A 12,982-nucleotide genomic window follows, 5' to 3' on the forward strand; every position below is an offset into this window, starting at 1 on the left:
CCTCTGGTGGATTGTGCTGCCAAGTCAATAGCAGATGAAAAGTGGGGGTGGAATTTCAAACTTCCTAACCTACTAGTTAGTCTTTCAAGTATTTGGCTCTTTGAGATTCTCCCTGTCTGCCCTCTTTTCCTTTTCTTCAACTCCCTTCTGCATTGCCCTGACTTGCTCCCTTTATTTATCCTCCCTCCCAGCCCCACAGCACTTATGTACAGATCTGTCATTTATTTATTTCTAGTAATGTCTGTCTCCCCCTCTAGACTGTGAGCTCGTTGAGGGCAGGGAATGTGTCTGTTTATTGTTATATCGTACTCACCCAAGCACTTAGTACAGTGCTGGGCACACAGTAAGCACTCCATAAATACGATTGACTGACTGACCTTCATTTTAAAATTTCATTTTTGGTTTTTTCCTTAGCTATCTTTTTTTCCTTCCTTAAAGCTATCATAGCACTTAGGAAATTGATTGTGGATAGGCCTGTGCCTCAGTTTCCTCATCTGTAAAATAGGGACTAAATGCCTTGTCCTCGTTTGCACACTGCAAACTCCATGTGGGACAGGGACTGAGCCTGATTTGTTTCATTCATTCAGTCGTATTTATTGAGCACTTACTGTTAGCAAAACACTGTCCTAAGTACTTGGGAGAGTACAATATCAGAACAAACAGACACATTCCTGCCCACAATGAGCTCACGGTCTAGAAGAGGAGACATTAATATAAATAAGTAAATAAATGAATAAAATCAATCAATCGTATTTATTGAGCGCTGTGTGCAGAGCACTGTACTAAGCACTTGGGAAGTACAAGTTGGCAACATATAAAGACTTGAGATCCCATTTATCTGTAATAAATTACAGATATATACAGATATATTCATATGCACTGTATGGATGGGAGGGAGGATGAATGAAGGAGCAAGTAAGATGGCACAGAAGGGAGTGGGAGAAGAGGAGAGAAGGGCTTAGTAGGGAAGGCTTCTCTGAGGAGATGTACCTTCAATAAGGTTTTGAATAATAATAATAATCATCATCATAATAATAATGATGGTACTTGTTAAGCATCTACTATGTGCCAAGCACTGTTCTAAGCGCTGGGGTAGATACAAGGAAATCAGGTTGTCCCACGTGGGGCTCACAGCCTTAATCCCCATTTTACGGATGAGGTAACTGAGGCACAGAGAAGTGAAGTGGCTTGCCCAAGGTCACCCAGCAGACAAGTGGCGGAGCTGGGATTAGAACCCACGACCTCTGGCTCCCAAGCCCGGGCTCTTTCCACTAAGCCACGCTGCTTCTCGGTAGGGGAGAGAAATTATCTGTCTGATATGAGGAGGAAGGGCATTCCGAGCCAGAGGTAGGATGTGGGCCGTAGAGTGAGAAAGTTGACAGTTGAGGAACGAAGTGTGCGGGTTGGTTGTAGTAGGTTATATTGAATTTACCCCAGAGTTTAGCACAGTGCTGGGCACATAGTCAGTACCTAACAAATACCACAATTATTTTGATTATTATCATTCTGGACAACAGAAAATGTAGAAAAGTTAGTCCCCCGCTTTCTAAAATGGATATGAGAGTGCACAGCACACAGTAAGGGCTCCACGAATACGAGTGATTGGTTGATGGAAGAGTGTAACGCCTAGGCTATAGGCTCCTTGTGGGCAGAGAACATGTCTGCAACATTATTGTATTGTAATCAATCAATCAACGGTATTTATTGTGAGTTTCCTGGGTGCAGAACACTGTACCAAGCACTTGGGAGAGTATGATACACTCGAGTTGGTAGACACGTTCCCTGCCCGTGGAGAGCTTACAGTCTAGAGAGGTACTCTCCCAAGAGCTGAGAACAGTTCTCTGCAAGCATTAAGTGCTCAATAAATACCACCGATTGATTCCAATAGACTCTAGGCTGTAAGCTCATTGTGGGCAGGAAACACATCTACCAAATGCTTAGTGCAGTGCTCTGCACACAGTAAGCACCTAGGAGAGTACAATATAACAATATAACAGACACATTCCCTGCACACAGTAAGAATCCAATAAATTCCACTGACGGATTCCCTGCTCATTGTGGGTCGGGAATGTATCTATCAACTCCATTATATTGTACTCTCCCAAGAGCTTAGTACAGTACTCTGCACAGAGTAAGCACTCAATAAATACCACTGATAAGTAAATAATATAATGTAATAATATAATACCATTATAATTTATATATATAAATACATATAATTTATATATTTATAAATACCATTGATCGATAAACTGTGAGCTTGTTGTGGACGGGGAATGTGTCTAACAATTTTATTGTTTTGTACTCTAGAGAAGCAGCGTGGCTCAGTGGGCAGAGCACGGGCTTTGGAGTCGGAGGTCATGGGTTCAAATCCTGGCCCCTCCAATTGTCAGCTGTGTGACTTTGGGCAAGTCACTAAACTTCTCTGTGCCTCAATTACCTCATCTGTAAAATGGGGATTAAGATTGTGAGCCCTGAGTGGGACAACCTGATCGCCTTGTATCCCCCCAGCACTTAGAACAGTGCTTTGCATATAGTAAGCGCTTAACAAATACCATAATTATTATTTTCTCCCAAGTGCTTAGTACAGTGCTTTGCCCACAGTAAAAGATCAACAGATTCATTCATTCATTCAATCGTATTTATTGAGCTCTTACTGTGTGCAGAGCACTGTACTAAGCACTTGGGAAGTACAAGTTGGCAACATATAGAGACGGTCCCTACCCAACAGCGGGCTTAGATACCAGTGATTGATTGATAGATTGACTGATTGAGTAGGTACCCTGGAGCTGATGGGCTCTTTCCTCCCTTTTGGGGAGGCCTAATCAATCCATCCATAGTATTTGTTGGGGATTAAGACAGTGAACCCCAGGTGGGTCAGATACTGTGTCCAGCCTGATTAGTTTGTATCTACTCCAGTGCTTAGGACAGTGTGGACAATGCTTGCCACACAGTAAGCTCTTAACAAATACCATCATCGTTATTATTATGGCAGCCTTCAAGGATCCAGAAATGCATCTTCCCAAGGCTCCGTGTGGACGGAAAGCCGCTCAGGGGGATCGGAGGATTGTGTTGGGCATCCGTCCCTGGCACGCCGAGCTCTACAATGAGCCTTTTAGAGAGGACTCCACCTCAATTAAAATACCTCAGGCGAGCTGGTCTCCAAGCCAGGCATCCCAAAGGAATCAAAGAGACGTGGAATCTGTCAGGAATCCAAAAGGGAATTCTGCCTGACTAAATTTAGAGGACTCTGAAACTCTGATTTGCAATCTGGCTGCAACCCAAAAGCCAATTCTGCCTGATTACTTTTTTTAATCATAATTTGTTAAGCGTTCACTGTGTGCCAGGCACTGTACTAAGTGCAGGGGTAGGTACAATATAATCAGGTGGAAAAAGTCCCTGGCCCATGTAGGGCTCTTGGTCTTCATCCCCATTTTACAAATGAGGTAACTGAGGCACAGAGGAGTGCAGTGACCTCCCTAGGGTCATGAGGCAGACAAGAGGTGGAGCTGGGATTAATTAGAACCCAGGTTCTCCGACACCCAGGCCCGTGTCCTTTCCACTAGCCACGAATGTCAGAGAAAAAAAGAAATTGAGTGTTGTATTGAATTGTGCTTTAAAATATATGCCGGTGTTGGGATATACTAAACAGAATGGAATTTTTTAGTACGTGGAAGATTGGAAAATGCATCCAAATCCCTACAATGTGCTCAAAACCTAGCAAAGCCAGTCATGCTTTGTGAACACGAACCCTGACATAGTCCAATATAAAGATTCAAAAAGATTCTAACCCTTTGTTAGAGCCTTTTGCAGGGAGAAGGATAGTTCTTTCAAGGCAAGGCTTTTTGAAATGCAGGCATTGTACTGTACTGCTATCAGATACACTCAATCAATCGATGGTATTTATTGCCTGCAGAGAACTAAACTAGGAGCTTGAGGAAGTACAGTACAACAGAGTTGGAAGACACGATCCCTGCCCACAGGGAATTTATAGTCTATAGTCTACATCCCCCCGACTGTAAAAACAGATCGATTGATTCTTCTGGTGATGAGCTGTGCCTTTTATCCTTCCAGCAAACCCCCAAACCCTAAACTGAAGTCTGATGTGAGAGGACAGCCTCATTTTAAATTATTCTTGCCGAAGAGGTGGCAGTGTTTTCTGAAAGCATCCATGCTTTAGCAATCAGCCTTCGGGCACGATCAATCAGTCAATCAATCACATGTATTGGGAGAAGACTTGCATGGCAGGCTGCAGCACGGCTCAGTGGAAAGAGCACGGGCTTTGGAGTCAGAGGTCATGGGTTCAAATCCTGGCTCTGCCAACTGTCAGCTGTGTGACTTTGGGCAAGTCACTTAACTTCTCTGTGCCTCAGTTACCTCATCTGTAAAATGGGGATTAAGACTGTGAGCCCCCTGTGGGACAACCTGATCACCTTGTAACCTCCCCAGCGCTTAGAACAGTGCTTTGCCTATAGTAAGCGCTTAATAAATGCCATCATTATTATTATTATTATTCTCTGTGCCTCAGTTACCTCATCTGTAAAATAGGGATGAAGACTGTTAGCCCCACATGGGACAACCTGATACCCTGTATCTACCCCAGAGCTTAGAACAGTGCTTGACACATAGTAAGCACTTAACAGATACCGTTATTATTATTATTATAAGAAAGTAGCTCTCTTTGAGTAAAAGCATACTATGGAAAGAGAGACAAGGAGACCACTTGTTCAGCCCCTTGTCTAGTCTGTGACTTTAGGCAAATCATTTCACTTCTCTGTGCCTCAGTTACCTCATCTGGAAAATGGGGATTCAGACTGTGAGCCCCATGTGGGACATGGACTCTGTCCCTCCCTATTAGCTTGCATCTACCCCAAAGACCAATACAGTGCCTGGTACGTAGTAAGCGATTAATGAATACATTTAAAAAAAAGGAAAAAGACCAAAGAGAAAGCAACACCAGTTGCTGCAAACATTAAGCACAACATCACAAGAGGCAACCTTTTTGTGTGTCCAATTTGTCCAAGACGTGGACCCCACATTGGACTTTTCAGTCACACACACACAAACCCCTAGGTGAACTTCACCATCAGCTCTGTCTTCCAAAACGAATGACAACTATAATATAGCACCTATGGTGTGCAGAGCACTGCAATGGAGATTGAGGACACTATCCCTAACAACAAGGAGCTTCCCAACTAATGAAGAAGACAGACACCCAGATAAAAAGATGTGCTGGAATAATGGAGTATGTAAATCAATATGTACAACAGTATAGTAGAGGATGGGCTGGGAAAAAGCGGAGAGCAGTAAGTCAGATGTGACAGGATTTACTATCTGAAAGTCACTTGCTGATTTCGGCAAAAGACGTATTTTCCTAAGGAAGGAAAAAATAAAAACGCCATCAATATAAGAGACAAACTATGAACATGGGCGTTCCAAGTGACTCAGAATACATATGCGGGATGGAGAAAACAGTCTAAAGTGGGGAATGTTATATTGCCATTATTATTAGGTAGCCCATTATGTTCACAAAGCACTTTACAGTGCTTTTAATCAGTTGTTAAGGAGTTTTAACTGTGATGTGTGTTCTCGGAGAAAATTACTTAAAACACTAGGTTATTAGTATATATAACCTTCTGCAAGGTTCCAGAATATACTTTGGTTTCTGAAGTGCAGTAGCCTTAAATTTCCTTTAATGTGTGCGAACACACTGCTGTAAATAAGGAGACTGCTGATAGGGAAACTGAAGAGAAATAAAAATAGTTTACTGAGAAACCATCTGCTCTCTGCACTTTTAAAACTGTGCGTTTAGCCAGAATTTGCTTTAGAGAGACATCTCTTTCATGTCTGTAATTACCAAGGGGCATAAATAGTCCTGGAATTAAAGGCAATTCCTCCGATTTCCTTCACCTTAGGGGATTGGGACAATGTTTCACACCTCAAGAACAGGGTCTTGTGTCTCTGCGGTTGCTCAGACCTGAGTGGATTTTGTGTTTTCGTTAGTATGGCCGCAGTGGACTGGGCCTCGGCTCAGAAGCGGTCTAGAATAAGAGAGCATCCCGCTGATCGAGGAACAGGGAGCTCAGCATTTTTACTGTCCGGTTCATAAACAACTCTCTGGCAGATACGTCTGACGGCTGCCCCATGGGTGGACCACCTCCGAGCTTGAATAAAATAACTGTCACCAAAACCTTGACCCACCGGATCTAAAGTGCACCAAAGTTAGGGATGCAGTTGGTCTTCTGCACTAGCGTGGCCTAGTGAATAGAGCATGGGCCTGTGATTCAGAAGGATCTGGGTTCTAATCCCAGCTCCACCGCTTGTCTGCTGTGTGACCTTGGACGAGTCACTTCACTTCTTTGTGCATCAATTCCATCATCTGTAAAATGGGGATTAAGACTGTGAATCCCATGTAGGACAGGGACTCTGTCCAATCTGGCTTGTACCTAACCCAGTGCTTAGTATAGTGCCTGGCATATAGTGGGTGCTTAGCAAATACTATTAAAAAACCCTTGAACCTTGGCAAAGCCAGGTCCCATCTCTGGGCTCTTCATCAGGCTAGGCTGAGCTTTTTGATTCTAAACACCTTGAAGTGTGACAATGGACTCACCAGGCCCTTCTGATCTCCTGACCTCCAGGGAGGATTACCTGATTCTCCCACGCACTCATAACTATTGTTAAAAATTACGTACAAATCGATTTGCATGCCTGCTCCTTAAAGGCAGGGACTATGTTCTTTACCTTTAATATACTTTCCCAGCAAGTACTAGTAGTAGTTTTTCATGGTATTTGTTAATCAATCAATCAATGGTATTTATTAAGCACTTTTTAAGTGTCAGGCTCTGAACTAAGCACTGGAGTAAATACAAGCTAATTAGGTTGGACACAGTCCCTGTCCTACATGGGACTCACGGTCTTCACTCCCATTTTACAGATGAAGTAGCTGAGGCACAAAGAAGTGAAGGGACCTGCCCTAAGTTACACAGCAGACAAATGGCGGATCCGGGATGAGTACCCAGTGCAAAGCACTGTATTAAACCCTGGAAAACAGCACATGAGTGCAAATTAGACACAGTCCCTCGCCCTCAGGGGGCTCATGATGGAAGTATAAAAGTGGGGTGGGTGTGCTGTTGGCAGACCCATAAGGAAAGAGGAAACAATAAAAGCACTTAAACATCACAAGACAAGGACGAATAAACATGCAAAGTAAAAACAGAGCAAAAAGAAGCCATAGGGTACCGTGGATAGAGGAGCAAATGTTTTTAATTCAGTGTTCTGCACACAGTAGAGTCCCAATAAATTATTATTGGTTGATTAATTGATGTTAACAAGGCACAAAGGATATGCACCCCTCACCAGTATGAATGAAGCCCTTACGTATACATTTAGGAATGGAACGCATTACATGTCGTGTATTACTGGATTGTTTGAGGTTTAGTTCTGTCTGGAGGCAAGGGGTTGAAGTAAATGATTGTTCAAGTGCCCTTCGGCTGGAGGATTCTAGAACTGAGTTGCAATAGAAGACTGGACCTCTTTTCCAACACATCTTCCAGTTCTATTCCTCAACAGCTGTTGGCAACACGTAACATTTCAGCTGTTTTCAATGTCTCTCAAAGAACAATTCAACCACATCCTGAGAGGCCTGCAAAATTAGTTTTCCCCGGAAAACTTGGCAACGGCACACTTTTCAATTCTAGGGGCCAAAAGTTGCCTGAAATTATCTAGCCTGTTTTGTCAACTTCCAGTTCCAAAATAATTGTCAAAAAAAGCCAATTGTGTTCTTTAAACGCAGGATCCACATCTATCAAGAAACCTCTTGGGGTTTACATGACAATGTAAACCTGGAGAGACTTTGTACGGTGCTCAAGAACGCACATTCTGGATCTAAATTGAACCCAGTGGATGACATAGTTTAGTGACTGAGAGCCTGGTGATAATTCATTTGTCTTGTATTCCACAGAGGTCCTATTATTTTTAGAACTCTACAGTGGCTGTGCAGGAGTTCAACGATGACACATAGTCACAAATGAAAGTGAAAGAAGCGTTCCCTTCTCTAGTCAGACTCCAGGTCCAGGGGTGAGAAGCAGAGAGGTTTAGTGGATAGAGCCCGGGCCTGGGATTCCCAAGGGCCTGGGTTCTAATCTTGACTCCGCCACTTGTCCCCTGTGTGTCCTCGGACAAGTCACTTCACTTCTCTGGGTCTCAGTTCCCTCACCTACAAAATGAGGATTAAGACTGTGAGCCCCATGGGGGACAGGGACTTTGTCCAACCTGATTAACTTGTATTTACCCCAGCGTCTAGTACAGTGCCAGGCATATAGCAAGCGCTTAATAAATATTAAAAAACGTGTGAGGAGGGAGTGTGTATGTGTGTGTGTGTGTGTGTGTGTGTGTGTGTTTGTGTGTGTTCTCTTCAACAACATACTGAGGGGATCCAAGCTCAGGGAGCAGTGGAATGATGTATAAACTGTGAAATGGAGAAGTAAGTCCTTTAATATGGAGCTCAATTCTCCCCTCTTTTGAAACACAGAGATATTTAAATCTTGTTGTGGGCCAGGAATGTGTCTACCAACTCTGTTGCACTGTACACCCCCAAGCGCCGTGTGCTTGGCACAAAGTAAGTGCTCCATAAATACCATTGATAGATTTAAGTCTGTGGGGGTTTCCCAGGGCAGTACTATTATAAACTTGATTCATCCTGACTGAGTAAGCGCAAGTGGTGGGCCTCGGTTGCCAGAGAAGATAGAGAGATATAAATCAATGGATATTCAGTAAAGAATTTGATACTGGACAATCCTACCTCTACTAATTGCCTGCGATGTGACCTTGGGCAAGTTCTTGAACTTCTTTTACCTCAGTTTCCACCACTGTAAAACGGGGATTCAACAACTGTTCTCCTTCCCCTTTAGACTGTGAGCCCTGGGTGGGATGGGGACTGGGAAGGATGTGAATGTTTTATATTTCTGTATTTATTTTTATGGTATTTATTAAGCCCTATGTGTCAAGCACTGTTCTAAGCACTGGGTAGATACAAGTTAATCAGGTTGGACCCAGTCCCTGTCCCACATGGGGCTTTCAGAGAGAGCAGGAGGGAGACAGGCATTGAATCCCGATTTTACAGTTGAGGAAACCGAGGCACAGAGAAGTTAAGTGACTTGCCCAAAGTCACACAGCAAACAACTGGCAGAATCGGAATTGGAACCCAGGTCCTCTGAGGCCCAGGCCCCTGATCTTTCCACTAGGTCACCCTGCTTCCCTGCCACAATGCTTGCACTTAACAAACACTAGTATTGTTATTATTATGATTAATAATAAACCAGAGCAGCTCGTCTCTCCTAAACCATAAGCTCCTTCTGGACTGTAAGCTCACGGTGAGCAGGGAACATGGCTACCAACTCTGTTATTCCTTACTCTCCCAAGTGTTTAGTACAGTGCTCAGCACATAGTAAACACTCAACAAATACAATTGATTGATTGATTCACACGCAATCCTCAATGGGGACCAAATGACGGAACCCCACTGATTCCCATCGCATAGAATGACGTAATTTTCACACATGGTACGGCTCAGGCGTCAAGAGGGTACGACAGGCTGACTCAAACACACCTCTGTTGGTGGATGCACAAATAATGAATAATACAGCAGTCTACATCATGAAAACTCCCCTTTCAGAAGGGGGGTGGCTGTTGCTGATTAATCAGCAGCTACTCTGTCGGCTTTACTTTGGATCCTAATTAAGAAGACTTCTAAGGAAGCGGGGAAATGCAGGAACCACAAGGTATGTGCTGTCACTGGCTCTACCAACAGCTCTTAAGGCCCCTTGCGCTCCGGATGGGGAAGGCCGGCGAAAATGCAGCAGAAACCTTCAACGTGAATTTTGCAGGGAAGACAATTAGCCACAAACAGCTTGTGACAGGAACCTTTCCCTGGAAACCTCATTGTTATGAAGCGCATTTATCATCTCTCCAAGGGATCCACACTGATAAACATCTTATTTGTGGTCTTTATGATTTAAAAACACAATTCATTCCGGCAAACTGGGTGTTCTGTACTCAGTGGGAGAGCTCATTAAGGTAACAAGGCTGACCTAGCCCTGAAAGATAACAAAAAAAAAATGATCAGCTCGTACTCATTTGGGAAAATGGTGGTCTGCTTTGAAACGCTTTTTTATCAATTTAATCTTTTTTTTAATGGTATTTATTAAGTGCTTACTAAATCTCAGCCACTGCTCTAACCGCTGGCGTAGATACAAATTAATCAGATTAGACACAGTCCGTATCACACATGGGACTCACCATCTTAATCCCCATTTTACAGATAATGTAACTGCACAGAGAAGTGAAATGATTTTCCAGGGTCGCACAGCAGATGGGATTAGAACCACGTCCTTCTGACTCCGAGGCCTGTGCTCTATCCACTAGGACACTCCGCTTCTCTATCAGTAGTATTTACTGAGTGGCTGCTTTATGCACTGTACTAAGGGGAAAGCACAGTAGAGTTAGAAAGCACAATCCCTCATAATAATAATAATAATAATGGTGATAATGATAATTGAGGTATTAGTTAGGAACTTCCTATTGGCCAAGCACTGTGGCAAATAAAATCAGATCAGACACAAACCCTTCCTCTCAAGGGGGCTCATAGTCTTAAGAGGGAGGTATTTAATCCCCACTTTACAGGTGAGGAAACTGAGCCATAGAGAAGTTAAGTAACACACAGTAGGCATGTGGCAGAACCAAGACTAGAATCATCGACTCCTGACTATCAGTCCTGGTCAGGATCATACAATCAATCAGGGGAGACGGGAGGAAGCAACAACAAACAGGAGGAAGAAGAGATGGGAAAGATGGATATGAAAATGAATAAGGCCCTAAATAGTAGATTACATAAATCAATTTACACAGAAGTGCTACAAGTAGTTGGGATTGCAAAGGTGTGGAAATGGAGGATACAGACATTAATATAAATAAATACATTATAGCTATGAATGTAAGTATGGTGGGGTTTTTTTTATGGCATTCATTAAGAGCTTACTATGTGCAAAGCACTGGAGGGGGTGAATAAAGTGTGCAAATTGGGATGAAGTCAGGGTCTACAATGTATTACTCTTTTCAAAGGGTTTGTCTTCCCCTGCTCAGGTTGTGAACTCCTCATGGGACAGCGACTGTGAACTGCTTGTTTTGTTTTTACATCAGGGCCTTGCACATAGCATAAACCTGATAAAAAAAAAACCATAACTAATTATTTGGGTATAGGCTAAAAGAGGAATTTTCTTAATGTACAATTGTTTTCAGAAAATGGTGTTGGCTTGATGCCAGCTCAGCCTCTCTAGACCAATGGGGGCTGCCACTAATGCCTCAGTTTCTCCATCCGGAATGCTGTAAAAATCTGAGTTCCTTTGGAGGAAAAAATAGCAAAAATACATTTTCTAGGTTGACAAAATTTTCCTTCTCTCCTGTTGGAGGCCCTTGGGAGGAACAGTACAAAAAGGAATAAGTTGTTACTGTATTTCTGTTGGTTTTGGGGGGTGTTTCTTTGAATCTTCGAGTACCGCAAGAGATGCTTCTGTTATGTTAGCTTGGGTTCAAACAGACTTAGAAGTGTCAAGGTTAGTGCATCCTATGGAACATTATGAGGGAGCCGAGACAAATAGTGTACCCCAATTCTTTCTAACACCTTTTTTTGTTTTTTTTTCCACGGGTGAATGCTCTAGATTTTCTTTTCAGATCTGTAAGCTCTTCTAAATGTTTCTATGCTAAGCCACCCAGTGTCACAGATAAATCCCCCTTCCAATTAGAAGAGCTGTCAAAGGAGCAGAAAGTACGAGTTGTCAACCCAAATGCTTCCTGAGCTCCTTAAACGTTCAACTTAATATCTAGGTGATCCGGAGAAAGCGATATCTCCGAAAGGATTGATCTTTAGAAGGTTTTTCTTCACAAATGCTATCTGTGCCTTATCATCATGTAAACGGAAATAGCCCAAAGTCTTGGAACCCGTTATAGGACTGTTCACCTCGGAAACTGGAGCTATTATTTAAGGGAAATTGTTTCTGGGGGAGCAAAAAGGTTGCTCCTTGAACGTCTCTAATGATTATCCAGTCCCTGGGGTCTGCTGATTTGGCCTCAGAGAATCACTCATTGGTATTTATTGAGCGTTTACTACCTGATTAGCTTGGATCTATTCCAGCATTTAGTACGTGCCTGACACATAGTAAACACTTAACAAATACCATAAAAAAATTGGGTCAGACACAGTCCCTGTCCCGCATAGGGCTCATAGTATTAATCCCCATTGTACAGATGAGGGAACTGAGGCAAAGAGAACTTAAATGGCCGTCCCAGGCCATACAATAGGCAAGTGGAGGAACCCAGGTCCTTTTGACTCCCAGTCCTAATCACTAGGCCTTGTTGCTTCTCATACACTAGTTGTTGTTGCTGTCTTATGCTGTCGAGTCGTGTCCAACCCAGAGCGACACCATGGACAGATCTCTCGCCACCTCCATCTGCAATCATTGTTGCAGTGTATCTGCAGGGATTTCTTGGTAAAAATACAGAAGCTAACCTGAGTCTCCGCCTTTGACTGTCCCCCATGCTGCTGCTGCCCAGCATAGGTGAGTTTTGACTTGTAGCAGATTGCCTTCCACTCACTAGCCACTGCCCAAGCTAGGAATGGAATGGGTATGCCTCTACTTCACTCTCCCTCCCACAGTCGAGACTGGTAGAGTACTGGGAACTCTTCAGGTGCAACCTGAGAGGTTCATACACTAGTGCATTATTAGGGCTAGGGGAAGCAGCATGGCTCAGGGGAAGCAGCGTGGCTCAATGGAAAGAGCCCAGGCTTGGGAGTCAGAGGTCATGGGTTCTGATTCCGGCTCTGCCACTTCTCAGCTGTGTGACTACAGGCAAGGCACTTAACTTCTCTGTTCCTCAGCTCCCTCATCTGTAAAATAGGGATTAAGATTATGAGCCCCACGTGGGACAA

At 43.4% G+C, this 12,982-nt stretch overlaps 1 non-coding gene across 1 annotated transcript; it reads right to left on the reverse strand.

Moving 5' to 3' along the window:
* Positions 1 to 12,621: 12,621 nt before the first annotated feature.
* Positions 12,622 to 12,758, reverse strand: LOC119941074. Its single transcript, XR_005455108.1, has one exon. It is a non-coding gene; the product is annotated as a small nucleolar RNA SNORA7 (small nucleolar RNA).
* Between the last annotated feature and the right edge of the window lie 224 nt (positions 12,759 to 12,982).

The sequence above is a fragment of the Tachyglossus aculeatus genome, chromosome 19, assembly GCF_015852505.1.
Source record: "Tachyglossus aculeatus isolate mTacAcu1 chromosome 19, mTacAcu1.pri, whole genome shotgun sequence".
In the NCBI taxonomy this organism is placed as follows: domain Eukaryota; kingdom Metazoa; phylum Chordata; class Mammalia; order Monotremata; family Tachyglossidae; genus Tachyglossus; species Tachyglossus aculeatus.